The sequence below is a fragment of the Tetrao urogallus genome, assembly GCF_951394365.1.
Source record: "Tetrao urogallus genome assembly, chromosome: 6".
NCBI lineage: Eukaryota > Metazoa > Chordata > Aves > Galliformes > Phasianidae > Tetrao > Tetrao urogallus.
In genome coordinates, this window is record NC_136819.1 from 48,688,317 (window position 1) to 48,705,124 (window position 16,808).

Genomic DNA, 16,808 nt, shown 5'->3' on the forward strand with positions numbered 1-16,808 from the left:
GCAGCAAGTGTCCCAGCTTACTTTACCCTGAGATATCAAGGAGCAGTTTTAAGTACACATACAGCTGACCACATGGCATCTTGTGTGCTGGCATCATGTGACAGTGGTTTGGCAGCAGGTGATACCATGCTGGTCAGCATTTGTGCATGTTTGCAGTGGTGTTCCTTGGCTGTTCAGCACAGACATTAGTCAGTGTTGACTGTGGAATACCTTGGCTTTTTGCTACGCTTTTAAAAATGCACGTGGTCACAAGTCATTGAGATTAGTTAGCATCTCCTGTGTCTGCCTGAACTTGCAAAATGTCAATTGTTCGTTCTTGTGAAGCAGCTTGCTTCCTATGGCATGGTAGGGTGAGGAACAGGACTGCAAGTACCCAACTAACACACTGCTGTTTATGGGGGGACAAGAGGTGTTCAGAAGGCTGAATATGTCAGAATTTGACCTATCTGGATGGGGATTGTCCTGAAATGCAGCAGTTGTGCAGTTCTGGACTGTTGCTTCAACCATTACTTTGAAAAGGAATTGTATTTTTAAATGTGGAATTATGCTTATTCCTCAGAAGTATTTTTGAGAACCACAAGCTGAGTTGGCTTCTAGTTAGCACAAGATTATTTTACCTCTGTCACATGTAATCATTCTGGAGAAAATATATTTATTTATTCATTTATTACATTTACTTTTAGCAGTGGCTGCAATAACAAGTATTTTAATTTATGAGATTTTTTTTCTTTCTTCTTTGGAGTATCAGTATTAGCATCCAGAGTATAAATGACTCTGGGCTTGGGCTCCATGCATCATCTTACAGGGGCCTCGCAAAAGAAAATGCTTTGAAACAACAAGACTAATGAACTCTGGAGAAGAGCAAGGAGCCTTTTGTTGTCCACCAGAGCCTGCTAACACATCAAGTGCTGCTGCTAACTAGGATGGCACATCTAATGCAAAGGTTGGCAAGGATTAGCATGCAAAATGCTGCAGGATGGGCACCCAGCATGATGAGGGAGCATGCTGGACATGTGGCCAAAATGTACAGACGGGTTGCTGGACTTTGGGAGAGAAATGAAGTATTACCTTTGGGTTGTGAGAAGGTCGGTTTAAGAAGTGGAAAAAGGCAAGGATCCAAAGGACAGCATGCTTGTGCTTCATGTGAATCATTTTATTCCTCATCTTTCTGACTGTTCTGATCGCTCTAAATTTAGTACTTAGACTTGAGGGCTAAAGCTTGAATAATAAACACAAATACATTGCTCTTCAGGCTAGCTGGCGTTTGATTCCTTTTTTTGCTATCTGCTGCAATATCCCTCTAAGACCAGGAACTGCATTTTATTTGGCTGTTATTACAGTGATTTCCATACAAGCAGGATGGATACCGCCCCTGGGTGGCTTTTCATTATATCATAAGCCTGAGATGTAGCCCCAAGCTGCCTTCTTTTTGATTTTCAGAGTATACTGCCGTGTCCAGAAATCAGCCAATTAGGGTTGTGCTGAATGTATTTCTTGTCTTGGCCACGTTGTTTTGCAGTCAGATCTTTCAGCACTGCCATGTTTTAAATAATGTTTTCTCTGACGCTGTAAATTGTGCAGAAAGTTGAGGGCAGAGGGCCGTGAGAGTTACAGGGCGTTTTGGTTAGCAAACCTTAATACACAAGGAAGACATTTTTATCCTGATGCCTTGAGAACCCATTGCAAAACTACAGACGCAGTAACAGCCAACCTGTGTGTTTCTCTGATTCATTCTTGAGGTGCACCAAGCCTGGGTAACTCGCTGGGAGGTCTGCAGTGAGCATTATGTGTGTGTGTCATCGTTTTATCAGTGCTGGTTTGAATAATAATAATAATAATAATAATAATAATAATAATAATGTTTTCAAGAGTTTTCAAAATACTTCCAGTGAAAACCGAAACTTTTCCCAGAAATGCATTATATCCGATAACACTTCCTGTTTTACTGGCATGAAAGTGGAAGTTTTGGCCCTCCTGAGAAGCTAAAGTATATATTTTTCATTCTGAACTTACCTTTCTTTTTACTTCTACCTTCAAATGTGCATAATATAACATACCGTGTTCAGTTATCTTAATGTCAACAACAAAATCCCAGCTTTCTAAATCAAAATGTGGAGAAATTCAAACAAAGTGTTCTTTTGCATTTCCATTTTAAAGCTCAAATTTAAGGCATGCTTTGAAAACAAAATCATTTTGTTTTAAATGCTAAAATAAAACATTGTGATTTTTTTAAAAGAAAATTAGCTTTTATTCATAGACAAAAAGCCAGTAACAACAAACTTCTGTGCTTACCCGCAACTTGTTTATAATTATCTGTTTTTCAATTAAAAACCCAGATTTTACCTTACATGTCTTTTCCACAGCTGCAGTAGAGGAAGTATTGCAGCAATGATTCCTGGTCAGCAGTACTTTGAATTACTGGCTTGCACATTATTTTTTAATCAGCTATTTTTAGTGTTAAGATTCATTTATGGCTAATGTGAGAACAGTAGTTATTTAAACATAACTGCAAAGCATATTGTCAGCTTTCACACTACATAATTTAAACCAACATTTTCTCATATTATGTCAGAAACTGATAAAGTAGGTTTTTTAATACAATTTTTTTTTTTCATTTGTGTTTTTTGAGAATGGATATTTTTTCTCTTCATATGTGTTTTCAAATAATATATATAAATATTTTTTTTTCCCCTAGTTTAACGTAGGTTAGAGATTTTAAGTGTTTTTTTTGCTGGGCTTTCCTCACCCATACTAAGCCATACTGAGCTCATTGTCTGCAAAATAGATACAATTACACCTCAATTTATAATATATATTTTTTTTATTCTGTTAGAGCATCTTTTTCCCCTTATGTAAGTTTTTGATCATACGAGAATGCTTAAGTGTTCACTGTGCGGCTCGTGGGATCATGATCTAAGTTGTCTGTGATGGGTTTGTCAGCACGGGTGGTTGGCTTGAGTAAATTTAAATTTGGACTTTTTCCTCCCTACCGTTGAGAGAATGATCTTCCACTGCTTATATTTGGGAGTAGTGTTTATGTCATCAATGATTTATATTTTTTCTTCTGTAGAAGGAGCAAATCCAAAACTCAACTTGTTGATGGTGTCTGAGCTCTTGGACTCTGATGGTTTGGGGTGTTGTTTTTTGATGACATAAGCAGTCCCACTAAGAGGAGATGGCATGTTTTTATAAGGCTTAGCATATATAGCTCACCAGAGGTGGGAAAAAACAAAATCTTTGTATCAGTAGCACATGGTCAGGCTCTTTTTAATATCATCAGACACCTGGTGATATAGGACAAGAGTTATTGGCCTCGAGTCACTCCAGGGGAGGTTCAGATTGGATAGTAGGAAAAATTTCTTCTCAGAAAGAATGGTAATACATTGGAACAGGCTGCTCTGGAAGTGTTCAAGAATTGTGTAGTTGTGGCACTGAGAGACGTGGTTAGTGGTATGGTGGTGATGGTTGGACTGGATGATTTTAGAAGTTTTTTCTAACCTTAATGATTCTATGATTCTATGAAGCTGGATTGAAGGGAGGGCAAACAGCTGCAACCTGTGAGCTTGGAATGCCTTGCAGAAATCAAGCAATGCAGCCCTTTTGCTTTTGGATTGAGTTATATTCAAGACTTTCAATGACTGACTTTCAGAAATTGTTGGAAGGGCTTTGTTGCATCAGAAATTTGTTTGGGGGGAATAGAGATGAGTGCACGTTTACAATGATTGCTGGATAGAGAGAGTTCTGTTGAAGGATTTGTACTCATTTGCATGTCAGATTAAGATCCAGTGCTATTCATTGTGTGGATTAAACACAGATAGTAGTTATGAGAGTAAAGAGCCTTTCTGCTGGATTTCCTGGTTGAATTTCAGTAAAATTTTGTCAGATGATGGTGCGTGCTACCATACATTAATATCTTGTCGTAAGTAGAGCAAATATAACAATTTTAATAACATTGTAATGCAAATAATGCACTGTGTTCACATGGGATTTTATTCCAAAGAAATGTATGGTTGCTCTAACTCAGAGTGGGATCGAGTTTGTGGCATCCCAGCCTCAGGGCAGCCCTGGTTCCTACCAGGAGAGACTTCTCAGGAAGTGTTTTGTGGAAGCTGTCAATACTGCCTCTTGCAGTGCTGCTGTCAGGAAACAGAATTCTTGTGAAGGAAGTGGATTTGCAGCTCACAGACTTCATGGGCAGAAGGATGATGAAATGTTAATGTAATTTTCAGCCAGTGAAGGATGGAGTGTGCTGATAGCATAAAACAGGCTTTATGTTGTTTCAGTAAAAGCTGAGCTCTCAACAGGAAGAAGCATTAGCTAGAAAAGGAAGCAAAATTCTCCCGCATTCCCACATGTAAGTGACTGCAGAGCTCATAAACATAGCCAGAGCTTGTTGGGTGGGACTGGCAGTAGTGAGATCCATATTTCAGCTGTTTCTGATTCACTTTTCCTAATAGGGCAAGTCTGTCCCCCAGAACTTCCTTAAAGTGTTGTTAATAGATGGGTCTCACCTGGTCCTGGTCTCTTGCTTTCCATTACATACATGTGCTGCTGCGACTGCTGGCAAAAGGAGTGAAAATATTTCTGTTGGGGGACAGCCCTCAGAAGCAAGCAAAAAAAGTTAAGGAGATACGTAGGTATTTATGCTTTGTGCCCGCGATGTTCCTGTGGGTAAAAGGGCTTCATTAGAACTGTTTAATGCTACAAGTGACAATTTCCTCTCTGCTTGTAATATAATCATTTTATTGCTTCTACCTGAATGTCAAATATGTCTCCATTGCGTGTCAGTTGCTACAGGGTGAGAGATTGCAGTGCAGCATGAGGTGCAGTATGTGGCTACAGACCTCAGAACTGCTTTGCTAAAATGGGCTAGGAGCAAGTGAGATATTTGTGTCTCAGCACCTAACTGCTGCTGCAAAGGACACTCAAGGCAAATGAAAGATTTTGCAAAAGAGCTTTTTCTATTTTCTGTTTTACTTGTGGTCCTGCTGTGGAGCCCTTCAGTGCTGCTCTGTACCCATTTGTTCTCTCGCCAATGGGGATGGGCGCTTCTTTCACTGGCAAGAGGTCTGTCTGCCCCTTGCACAGCAGTGTCTAACATTGGAAAGTTTTTCCTTCATTCCCTTGTTCAAATATCAGTCCAGGCATGAGTGTCGGTCAGGAGTGTGTTACTGCTGTGCAGTTTTTTTTCAGAAGATCTGAGGAGCTCGTTCTGTCATCTCCGGGAGTTAAAAACGTTTATTGCCCTTCGAAACCAACCCCCGTCTCCCTTTTTAGAGCTTGTACAGATTGTGTATTTGGTTCTGCTAGTTCTATGCATGCATCCCAGTGGCCAGTTCTAGTGGTAGAAAGGTAAGGTCTGCCAGCTTGGGGCTGGTCCTGATTTCTCATTATTACAGATGATTATTTATTTACTTATTTATTTTCATGGAAAATATGATCATCATATTAATCATAACATCAGCTAGTCAAGAAATAGAAATATATGCAGCCTTTCCAAAGCCAGCCTTTCAAACATGAGAATGATAGGCTTCCAGCTCAATTGTCCTAAGAGTACTAGATGTTCTGGAAAACAATGAAATATTTAAATAAATTTATTATCCTGCCAGTATTTATTTGAATTGAAATTCCCTATTTGAGGGGGAGAAGAAGGAGCCTTTGTGAAAACGAGAAGTAAAAACAATCTCATTTGCTCTTTTTTGCATTTGCTCTTTTCCTCTCATTTGCTCTCTCTTTAGGACAGTAATAAACTGCAGCTGGAGAACGTCTCACGAATTACTTTGTGCGTTGCACAGAAGCAACATTTTGCAGACATTCATGTTCTGAGGATGAATTATTTTTAACTGTTGAAGTGGATAAGCAGTATAATAAGGCTTCCAGGTCTGCTTTTAAATGCACCGCTTCTGCTTTCACTGCAGCACAGATTTGGAATTGCAGCTGAGCGTGTGGCTGACAGCAGCCCCTTTGGCCATCCCATGGCACTGTCCATCACTTCACATTCAAGCAGTGCCCAGGTCCTCATGGCAGGACCTAAGTGGTACTGCAGTGTTGCAGTGCAGAGGAGCGAAGTGCTGGCCTTGGTGCTCTGAGAGAGCTTGCCATGCTGCCAGCTTCCTTCCCGGCTTTCCCAGAGCCCTGGGGCAGGCAGGAGATGGGGAGGAACCTTATCTTTAGCAAGTCCATGCAGCACTCTCTTGCCACAAATGGTGCAGTTCAGCACATAGCTGTGTTATCAGAGGGAAGAAGTATTTTACAGAAGCGTTTCATTGAGAGGAAACTGTAGCCTCAGCAGTTCTGCAGTGTTACTGATGGGAATGTGATCTCTGGCAGACAGAGACCTTTATCATCAAGGCAACTTCTGATTCTGTGTTTCAATGTCATTTGTTATTTCTTGTTCCCATCTTCAGTCGAGTGTACCTTTGTTTGCTCTCCAAGACCACACGCACCAGCACAGCAGCTGCTTGTGCTGTGTGCATCCATCAGGAAGAAAGACCACAGGCAGAGATGCCCCCCAGAAGAGTCATTCTGAGATCTCTCTCCGAGTGCAGTTGCTGTTTCCATGTGCCATACCCAGGCAGTTTGCCCTGTGCCATCCCTAACCCGTCCTGTTGTCAGTCTGCATTTAAAACTCCTCGCAGCTGAGAGCCTTTACCTGTGTACCATTTTGTCCAGTACTTTCCTTCTCTGCACAGACTTGAGAATAACCTCTTCTTGTTTTGTTTGCATTTTCATCCCATCAGAGCATGTCCAGATGCATTGACTCTTTCTGTGCTGTCATGGGGTCATACTCTTTCTCACGCAGCTTTTGAAGCTACTGCAGGGCTGCTCGGGGCTTTCACAGCTCGGTTGCTTCGTACCCCATGTGTCTTCAAACAGGCAGCAGTGTTGCCCACATTCAGCTGCTGAGGACACGCAGGGGAGAGGAGAAGGACAGGGTTTACTTTGTTCCTTACTTTGTTCCCTTCACAAATTATATCACTTGGAAATTGGAAAGGAGGCTTTTTCAAGTAGTATTCCCCCTCCCCATGCCCTTTTTTTTGGGAGGCAGAAGAGAGGTGTAGAGCAGCTGGTGAAGGTCCCAGACTGTGACCCCTGCTCTTGTAAAGGGCAGTCACGCACTGCAGGTACAGAGCCGACCCCTTGGGAACTGCTTGTGTGAGTAATCTCTCACCAATATATGCACGATATTTGCTTGTCTATACCTCATCCTGTATTTTTTTGTTGGGAGTTTAAACAGGAAAAGAGCTACAGCATTTGTCTGATGTATGTAAATTACCATGGTAACCACTGCATCTCATGTGCTCAGGGCGTTTTCCTAAATTCTGCAAGAAGCTATAGCAGTGTTTGTTTATGCAGTTCAGTCAGGTTTCATTAAGCCCATAGCTATTTTGGTTTTCATCATGCCTTTTCCTTTTGTTATCCCTATCTGTTTTAACTGCATTTTTTTTTTCCTATCTGTGTATGAATGTACAAACACTTACCTGGACCAGACCCCCTTTTAATTACAAGAGCAATCATAAGCTTCCATCTAGAACTCTGCCATGACACAAAAAGAGCAGAGTAGCACTGAATTGTCATCATCTAGGACACTTACCTCATTTGCAAATTTTGAAGTCTACAAACAATGTTCCTGAGCTGTCATAGTCTCATGAAATTATTTATTATTGAAAGAAGACAAACCTTTTCGCTTTGACTAATTTGTTGTAGCATATGGAGTAGCACTGTCTATTTTAGGGATCTTGAGCTGCTGGAAATTTTAATACTTAGCATCCTACTTTTTGATCCCTTTTTTTTGTGTGTGAGATCATCTGTAACAATCAACTTCAGGAAAGCATTTAGGAGAGTATTACCTACTCTTAGATCTTAAATGCTGAATTATCCTTGAAGTAGCTGCCTTAATTAAGTTTTAGAAACTGCTCAATGGACCCCAGGGCATCAGCAGATAACTCATTTTGTTGCAAAAAGTGTAGTCAGATGAAGTTCCTTTATTTGCTCTCCAGATGCTATGGAGAATAGTGATATTTGCTTCTTTAATTTCCACAGTGTCTTCACAGAGAATTCTTTAGGCACTTCTTGAGATCATCTAGTTCAGGCACATGCTTAAAGCAAGGCTAAGTTCAAAATTTGAGCAGGTTGTTTAATGACTTGTCCCATTGAGTTTTGAGCATCTCCAAGGACGGACAGTCCTTCACATTGGCTGTGCCATTCCCATAGATTCATTTGGGCACTGACACCAGCATTAAGATCACTCCTCAGCCTTCCCCTCTCCAGGCTGAGCAAACAGTTCAGTTCTCCTGATAAGGATTGTGTGTTCATCCTCCACCTCCACCTCCACCTGGGCTACATATCTTCTCAGCAGGGCCCTGCCCCATGGATAGGCCTGCCCTGAGGAGATGAAACCAATGGCATGGCTGCCCCAGGGATAAGAGACATTTCTTTTAATTTAGGCTGCATACTATGGCTTAAATCATAGTTGTGCTTGCTGAGAGCATGGACTGTATGGGTTAAAACTCTGCTATCTTGATCTAAGCTTCAGCAATGGGAAAACTCTGAGTATTGTCCAGAGAACCTAGGAAGTGAAGAGCCTCTCGGTTTCCCTGGTCAATGACAAGGTGTTGATAATTATTTGTTGAAAATAATGAACTTTGCCTTATTGCAGGGACCACAGATTATATTCAAATCGCAAACATGATATTTTAATGACAACAATCCTAGGTGTTCTCTGGTTTCTCTTAAGTTGACAGAGGGATTCCCACTGCCTTCCCTGAAGGTTTTATACAATAACTGCCGTTATTATGTTGATTTGACAATTATGTTTTGTATAGTAATGGAATTTTTGCTCAGAAATCCCAGATTCCTTTATTTCCACCAGTGACACTTCGTGTTCATTAATGATAAGTCAAAACTAGAGAAACAGAAAAGCGATCAAATTGTACCATTGAACAGAAGTTATTTTAGCTGTTTTGTTATCAGGATTATGCAGACATGTCTGCAGAACTTCCCTGAAATTCAATAAATAATTAGTCTTATCTCCTCAAACATAGAATACTATTATTAGCAAAGCATTTAATTAATTGTCCATTGTGATGGAGCTGAAAACCAAATATCTTTGCTGGCTTTTTTCACTAGTTTTTCCTAGTTCACAGAGCAACACTTTAAGATTGCACAGAGATTGAATGTTATTTCATTGCAAAACACTTTGTGTTAATTGTATTACTATTACTTCTATTAGTGCCAAAAAAATCACCTTCTTAAAAAAGATCAGAGGCAAAATTAAACTGATCGGACCTCAACTGTGGATAGAGGTGTCTAGCAAATGTTCCATAAAGGTGGAAAAGTAGTATGAAGCAGTCTGTTCTTCAGAACACTTCATGTTATCCAAGTGTCAGTACCAGAGTTCCTGCTTCTGCTCAGGCACACCAAGTGAATGAAAGAGAAGGTTAAAACAATGCTTTGGTGCACCATCCTCAAGATATTAGAACAGTTTAGGACAAGGAAGATGCACGGGAAGGAGGACTTGTGAAGCAATTGATATTGTATGGTGCTGATTTTTAACACGTTGCAGGGTTTAACGTAGTTTAAAAGATTTATCTGCTCTCCCTTCCTAGTGATGCAAGTAAGGGTGCAGGCTCTTCTCATGTGAAGCTCAGCACTCTGCAGACCTGGGTCTTCACCTTCCACTTACAGTATTCTGGGAAGACTCCTGTTTATTGGTGTCACTGAGCCAATGCTGGATGCATTCTGTGCATATGTCTGGCTCACACATCAAGGCCTTGGGTTTTGGCAGCACTCCTTCATTGTGTCTAATGGGAGATGTCTGCTAGTGGGAGTGAGTGCAGGCTGGAGGGTGTCCCCACGCAGCAAACAGGAATCCTGTGATTTGATCAAGACTTGTTGGCCTTGGTCATCATATCTGTAGAACAGTGAGTAACACTGTGCGTGTTAGTGATGCATGGAGATAGCACTCCACACCTAGCAAATAGCATCTGAAAGAATAGAGCCAAAGCATCAGTGGTGGTAGCTCACAAGTAGAAAATCTATTAATATAGATTAAAATGTTTTTAATATCCTTTTCACACAATTAAGCCAAACATAAGTGGTTTAATATTAATTACCGTACATATAAATAATCTTCTTTTATTCAGTGAGGTGATAACACCATTTGTAGGAGAAAAAAATGAAAACTGAAATTCATTAGGGAAACATTCTGCTCTACAGTTAGATCTGATGTTGCTCACGGGGGGGGGGTTTCAATTTGTTTAATTCACGTAGATATGTAGACAGCACTACAGAACAAGAAAAATACAAGCATACGTTTAATATTAGTTACATTGCTTGCTCATGCATACTTGAGTTAAACTCTTGGTACCATATGATTTCAGATTCTTTTCATGTGTCCCTAATCAAATATTCATGGTTGTACTCTCACTTACAGTCTGTTCTCCTGGTAAAGAAATGATTCTGGAGTCTATCTTGAAGTACGCCAAGAGCAAGCAAGGCCTATGTTAGGTCTGAGCACTGGTCTTTTTAATGCAGGAATGGACACTGTAGCAGCAGCTACAGTCAGATGTAAAAAGATGGATGCTGCTTTAGCACATTGTTAGCAGTTTGAAACTATTGACTTTCCAATACTGAGATACAGCAGTAAGAACGTGTGGTGCTCATTTCTCACTTGGGCTAGGGAGTGAGAAATGCTGTTTACCCAGCAGACCAAGTCATCCTGGAAAATGTCGTAGTCCAGATTCAGGTTAGCAGCTTGCACAAATATAGTTGTAATATAGTTGCACAAAAGCAAGGATATTACAATATACTATAAACATCTCATTCTGCTGCTTCTGTTACAAAACAGATATCACTGATACTGTTTTGCAGTAAAAATACTGTAAAGATTTACTAACATGTGGCTAGACTTAGTCAGTAGTATAGAAAAATGTAATATGCTATACATCAAAGCAACTTCACAAAGTGTCACTACTGAATGTGTCACTACTAAAAATGGAATTCACAATATCTGTTGAAATTATTTATCTCACTGAATTGCTGTGTTGGGCACAAAGCTTACTCAATTACTCTTACAATCGCTTTTGTGTTGCTTACTATGTTTCTATATAGGTCGCTTTCCTAAAATGAGGTGAGTTTGTTAGTGCTGCTTATTATTTATGCAGCACCCTCACTAGAAAGAAGTAAATCTGACAAGATCCAACCTCACCTTCATTTCAGTTGGTAGGGAAGAACGGTTCATTGCTTTTTCCCCTTTGAAGTGCCAGGTCTCTGCAATCTCTTTTTAATGATCCAAACAAGAAATAAATATGGAGAAGGAACAATTTGCTGTGCAGAACTGAAGACTTCCAGACATTTTGAGGCCACTCCGTGCAGGGCTGGGAGCATCATGAGGTGTGCATGCCAGGCCCCAGCTCCATCATGGCGCCACGCCAGCAGCCAGGCAGGAGCTCCTGCCTCCGTCAATGAAGCAGCTGTTGGGCAGATGAGCGTGCTGAATTTCAGGTCATTTGATAACTAGGCCAGGCAGCCGTGTTTTGCAGTTCAGCTTGGGTGACGCGTAGATGAGGAGCTTCAGCAGCATGATGCGGAATTGCTCACATTTCTCAACTCCCCTCCATTGTGTTTGGCTGCGCTGGGGGTGGGGAAGCAGGGATCAGCCAGGTCCCATCTTTGGCATCCAGAGAGCAAATGCATCACCAGTCTGGTGCTTCTGATGTCAGGCATCGTTATTTTTTCTGCTTTGTGATGAGTGTGGTTCCTAGAGTATCACATCCGAGAACTGAAAAGTGGCTGTAGGTCTGGTAGGCTCTGCTTGACTGAGCCAGTGAATTGTGGCTCTGAGTTCAGTGCTTCCAAGGAAATGCTCATGCTCATGTCAGGAACCAACAAGGAAAGCTTCCCAGTTCCTTCAGTGGGAGTACCTGAGAGGGGACACACAGGGGGTCCACAAGGAGCTCGGAGAGGAGCAGCCCCACCAAGCTGCTCAGAAGGAAAGTGGCAAAGCTTGCTTGGGGCTGGGGAAGGCTTAATGTAACGTTTTGGGGAAAGCAGCTGGAAATATCACGGTAATTTTCTCAGCTTGGTAGGCTTTTGAGCTTTAACAGATTCCCAGAAGAGTCAAGCAGATCTTGGGTATAAGGAAGTGATAACCAGTGATGCTAGATTCCTTGATTTTTAGATCCAGAAGAGCTCATTGAAGCTGTCTGCTCTCACCTCTGTGCACAACGCAGACCTGCAGTGTCCTGCTGTTGCAGGTTCTGTACCAACCATGTAATGCCATTTGTGCTAGAACATTTCACAAAGTTACAATCTTGGTTTAATAACTACATGGGATAGAGAACATACTGCTTTCTCATTAAGTATTCCTGAGTCACTCATCACTGCCAAATACCGCATCTAGGAATGCTCCTCTCCTCACTAGTGCTGCTGCATGGATCCCAGTGTGGATCCCTGGAGGTGAGTCAGGATGCTGCTGGTGTGCTCCACTTCTGGGTGGGGGTTCAGAGTGGGGCTAAGGAGGAATGCTCAGATGTAGAAATGACCCCAGGGTAAGGGATGTGGGAATAAAGGCAGGGTTGCCAGAGATTTCAAGAATAATCTCAAAGAGCCATTTTGCTGTGAGTAAGGCTGGGTTTAACATAGTTTAAAAGATTTATCTGCTCTCCTTTCCTCCAAGCTTCTCCTTGTAATGCAAAGCGCTTACAGTTTCAAGAAGGTAAGAAGTTAAGCAGCAGAAGAAAGTGCAGGGCAGCAGTTGTTGTGACAGAGAACAGACTGCAGGAGCTGCCCATCGTATTAGAGGTGGCAGCTGAGTCTTGTTCACTGCATTTCAAAGGGAGTTCAGCCACCAAGGCTGAGCAGATATTTTTAACTCCTGTGCTGGGAGGGAACATGTACACACTGTGTCATAGGTGCCTCAGAGACGCCAACCATACCAGCCTCCTCTCAATGGGGAAAGCCAGGTTTTGGGACAGAATGCTCATCCAAAGGCAAAGTGATGATTAAACCTCTTTTAGCCTGTTTCATGCAGGAGAGGTCCCGTTGTGGCTGGCAAGACAGAACCCAGCAGAAGTATATTACAGATGACAGGTTTGCTCACAGCACTGGGCTGGAGAGGAAAGGCACACCCAGCAGTGAGTCATGGGCACTGAGCAGCTAGCCACAACACATGGTGATATTCAGGTTTCTAAACCCTCCCTGGATCTGTTGGTATTTTGGGAGAGCTTGTGGTTTAGTTTCTGAGGATAAGACTCATCACAGCTATATTTGCAAGGCTGTAAGTTAGATGTGGAGTCAAAGCCAGGCTCCTCCTGTAAGCTGGGCAGAGACACATCACCAGGGGAGGATTCATCCCTCCGTAGGGTTGGCACTGATAGCTGGTGATGCAGTCATGTTCACAAAACTGAGGTTTTTCTGAATTGCTCTTCCTTGCCTCTGTACAGGAGTTTGGCAGGTTTGAGGTTTTCCTGAAGGCTTCTGCTTTGTACAAAATGTACGTCACAGTCTGCTCGAAACGCCTGCTCTGACTCTCAGGGAACAAAATGCTCCTTGTGAATATTTTCAAGTGAATCATATAATCAATGTGCAAGCTTACATTAATTAAAGTTGAGCCCTCTGAGAACTGTCGAGTCCATGGAAGCACTTCCTTTGTACCGAATGATCTCAATAGCTGTGCAGCATAGACTTCAATTTTTTCAATCAATTAAATCAGCTAAAATGTTGTGTAGAAGATGATGTACTATTATCAAGTTATGTTACTAGTGGCTGTTCTTACCATGCCACGGGCTTCTGATGGGCGGCAAAGAAATTTGTGAGAGGATCCATCAGCTTCATGCAGGAGTCCCAGCTCACGGCAGGCTCAGCCAAGATCCCTTGCAGGAAGCAGCTCCAGAGAGACCGCACGTGGAGAGATGTAGCATGTTTTCAGCCACCTCCAGGTCTGCTCCATGCAATCTCACATCAGCTAAGTTACTGGGGATTTAAATGCTGTCTGTAGAGTGACAGTCATCCCATGAGAATGGTTCGTTGTTGGGAAGCCCTTCAGCTCTCCTCAGCACAGCAGCCAGGAGCCCTTTGGGTGTGGAGGTTGAGAGCAAAGAAAGGCAAAAGCAAGAGTTAAACTTAGTCCACTGTATGCAGCTTCTGCAAATAGGACAAAGCATTTGGCACTTTTCCTTCATAGAAGAAACCGGTTTCTTTCTACAGGACTATAATGGTATGGGCAATGGGACAACTGAGGCTCTTTTAGAATATTTTGTCCTGCTGAGAAACGCAGACCTTTTCCTTCTTGAATTTTTTTCTGAACTCTTTAGAGTACAGACTAAGAGCGCTTCGAAAATCAGAAAACCGAACTCTCTGTTCACTTGATAGTGTTATTTCAGTTCTGGCACGAGTTTTGTGTTTTAGCTGATAAATGGTTCCCAAAGCATGGAAAATGAATATTGGGAATAAAAAGAGAAAGCAACCTTTCCAATTAAAGTCAAAATGTACAGAAATTAAAATGACACCAGTTATATTAGTAGCATATTGGCTCCTATGCACTCAATCACTAGATATAAACAGCAGTTGCTCAGACAGCTAATTACAGTCTTCCTGCAGTAGGCTTCATGTAGGTCAGCCACCCACCTGCCTGCTACCACTTGCAGGATTAGATCTGCCCATTACCTTCACTGCTGTGGATTGTAGTGTTACAGTTTGCCAGCTTCTGTTTTAAAAACAAAACAAAACACATTTTTCTAGTGTGTTTCCTTTGTGAGCACTGCTGCACCATGTAAGTGTGGAGCATCACAAGCAATTATGAGCCTTTTCTGTGGACTCATTAGAGATTTATGTTTGTCAAAATGCAATTTGTACAATTGATTTCTATTACATGGATTACAAGAGAAGTTAGTTGTGGGAGTTTGCCTTCTAGCCATTTGGGATGGATTCACAATCATAATAGGGTCAAGGTTGCTTTTTATATGGGAATCAGAGACGGTCCATTGAATTGCTGCTTAAAATCTCTGCACAGCACCTGCAAGTACTGCTAGTTCACGAATCATGTGTCCTGCCAGAGGCAGGCTGGCCTCTAACCTTTTTGAGGAAGAGTCAGATAATGATAGTTAGGCATTGTGAGATTTCTGCTTTGTTGTTGTTTAATTAGCAATATAGATCTTATAAAAGCATTTGAACTCAATATTTGTTACTTTGCTTTCTCAAACTTATACAAAAATTATTAATATTTAGCAAATTGTGAGTTTGTCCAAAGCAGGAAGCTGAGGTGATGGCTTGCATCATAGTTTCTGGGGCAGCTGCTTTCTCAGGCTCTTTATTTACTTTTCCTTTGAACTGTGCTGTTATTTCCCAATTCCAAAGCATCTCTTGTTGGCATGTTTGTGGATTCTTAGTTTCTGAGAAGTACATGCTTGAGTCCCTGAAAGAACTTCTCCATCCATGCGAGCTCTCCTTGGTGATCACCCAGAGTCGTGCTGTGCCATCTAGGTGTAACTGGAATTCCCAGTCATAGGATGATACTGGCTCTGCTGGAATGAGCTATTTAAAAGTGGATCCAACAGTGATGCAGGGCACGTTAGCATTTTGGATCTCATTTCAGAAGCCAGATGTTTCACTTCATAGTATGATGAAGGAGGAAGGCAAAGGAGAACAAAAAGGATTTGGAGCACTCTCAAAGCACAGAGTGCAATGGTTTGAGCAGAACTTTTTCTCAAGAAAAACTGAAGTCTTGTTGATAAAACATAGTCTGTAATTTCATTATTTCAATGCCAATATTCCACATTTGATTCTGGATTTTTTAAGCCCTGAGAGGGTAATTGCATAAGACTCAGAATTATGGGAACCTGAACTTACACTCGAATTTGGGTGTAACATTTCTGTTTGCTGATGTACTTCTCATGCCAGCTAGCAGGAAGAATGGGTATATGCAGGTGAGATTTAGACCATCTGTGTGCCATAGTGAAAAAGGTAGTTTGCTTTTAGCAGAGTTTTTACAGTCTCAAATGTTAATTAGCTAATAGGTATTTTTCCGCATCTGATAACTGAGAGGTATCAGTACTATAATGTTAAAGTGGGGCATACATAATTCATAGCAACAAGCGTTAGAAAACGTGATAAGCAATTTTAGAATAGATATATATTAGAATATGTATCACTCAGAGAATTTTTTAGCATTGTAGAAATTAGGAACAGAGAGAGAGGGAGGAACTACTGATTTGTGCTGAATTTGTATTGTTATTGAAGGGCAGGTGTGGCTGTTTGATGTATCTCAAGGTAGATAGCAACCCACCTCCACCTGAAGTTTCACCCACTCTAATTGTACAAAGCCTTCCAGTTTCTATTCAGCTGTTCCAGAAATTAGGTATCAGATAAATACATACCTGCTAAGTTCAGTGAGCCAAAACACTGAGTGCTCTAAATCAGTCATTTCACTGAGGCTACGGAGATAGCTGCTCCCTAGAGCAGCTGGGGCTGTGTGAAGTCACCACTGGACAGAGCAGCACAGATGCAAGAAGGGAAAGGTATGGATGGAAGAGCTACTGATAAGGCAAAGAAAAAAAGGAATAAATACTCCTTGTGTTCTCCCCCTTGTACCGCCTGGCCCTTAGCTTCAACTGGATGGAGTTCTGTGAAACATGTGATGCTTATATAACAGAGAGGAAAGTAGAAAGGGAGAAAAGTGTTGGGAGTTGAAGAATGATGGGATGTTGAAAGAACTGAAAGACAGTAGGTGAGGAGTCTAAGCCACACATGTTTATTTCTGAATCCAGCATGTTTACACTTTTATTTTAATACAAAAGCTCTGCACTCAA

The 16,808-nt window shown here is 41.5% G+C and overlaps 1 protein-coding gene across 1 annotated transcript in view; it reads left to right on the forward strand.

Annotated features, from left to right (window-relative positions):
• EVL (Enah/Vasp-like) overlaps positions 1 to 16,808 on the forward strand; it is a gene marked incomplete at both ends in the record, with an annotated part of 89,199 nt that overhangs the window by 47,280 nt on the left and 25,111 nt on the right. The window lies entirely within an intron of this gene.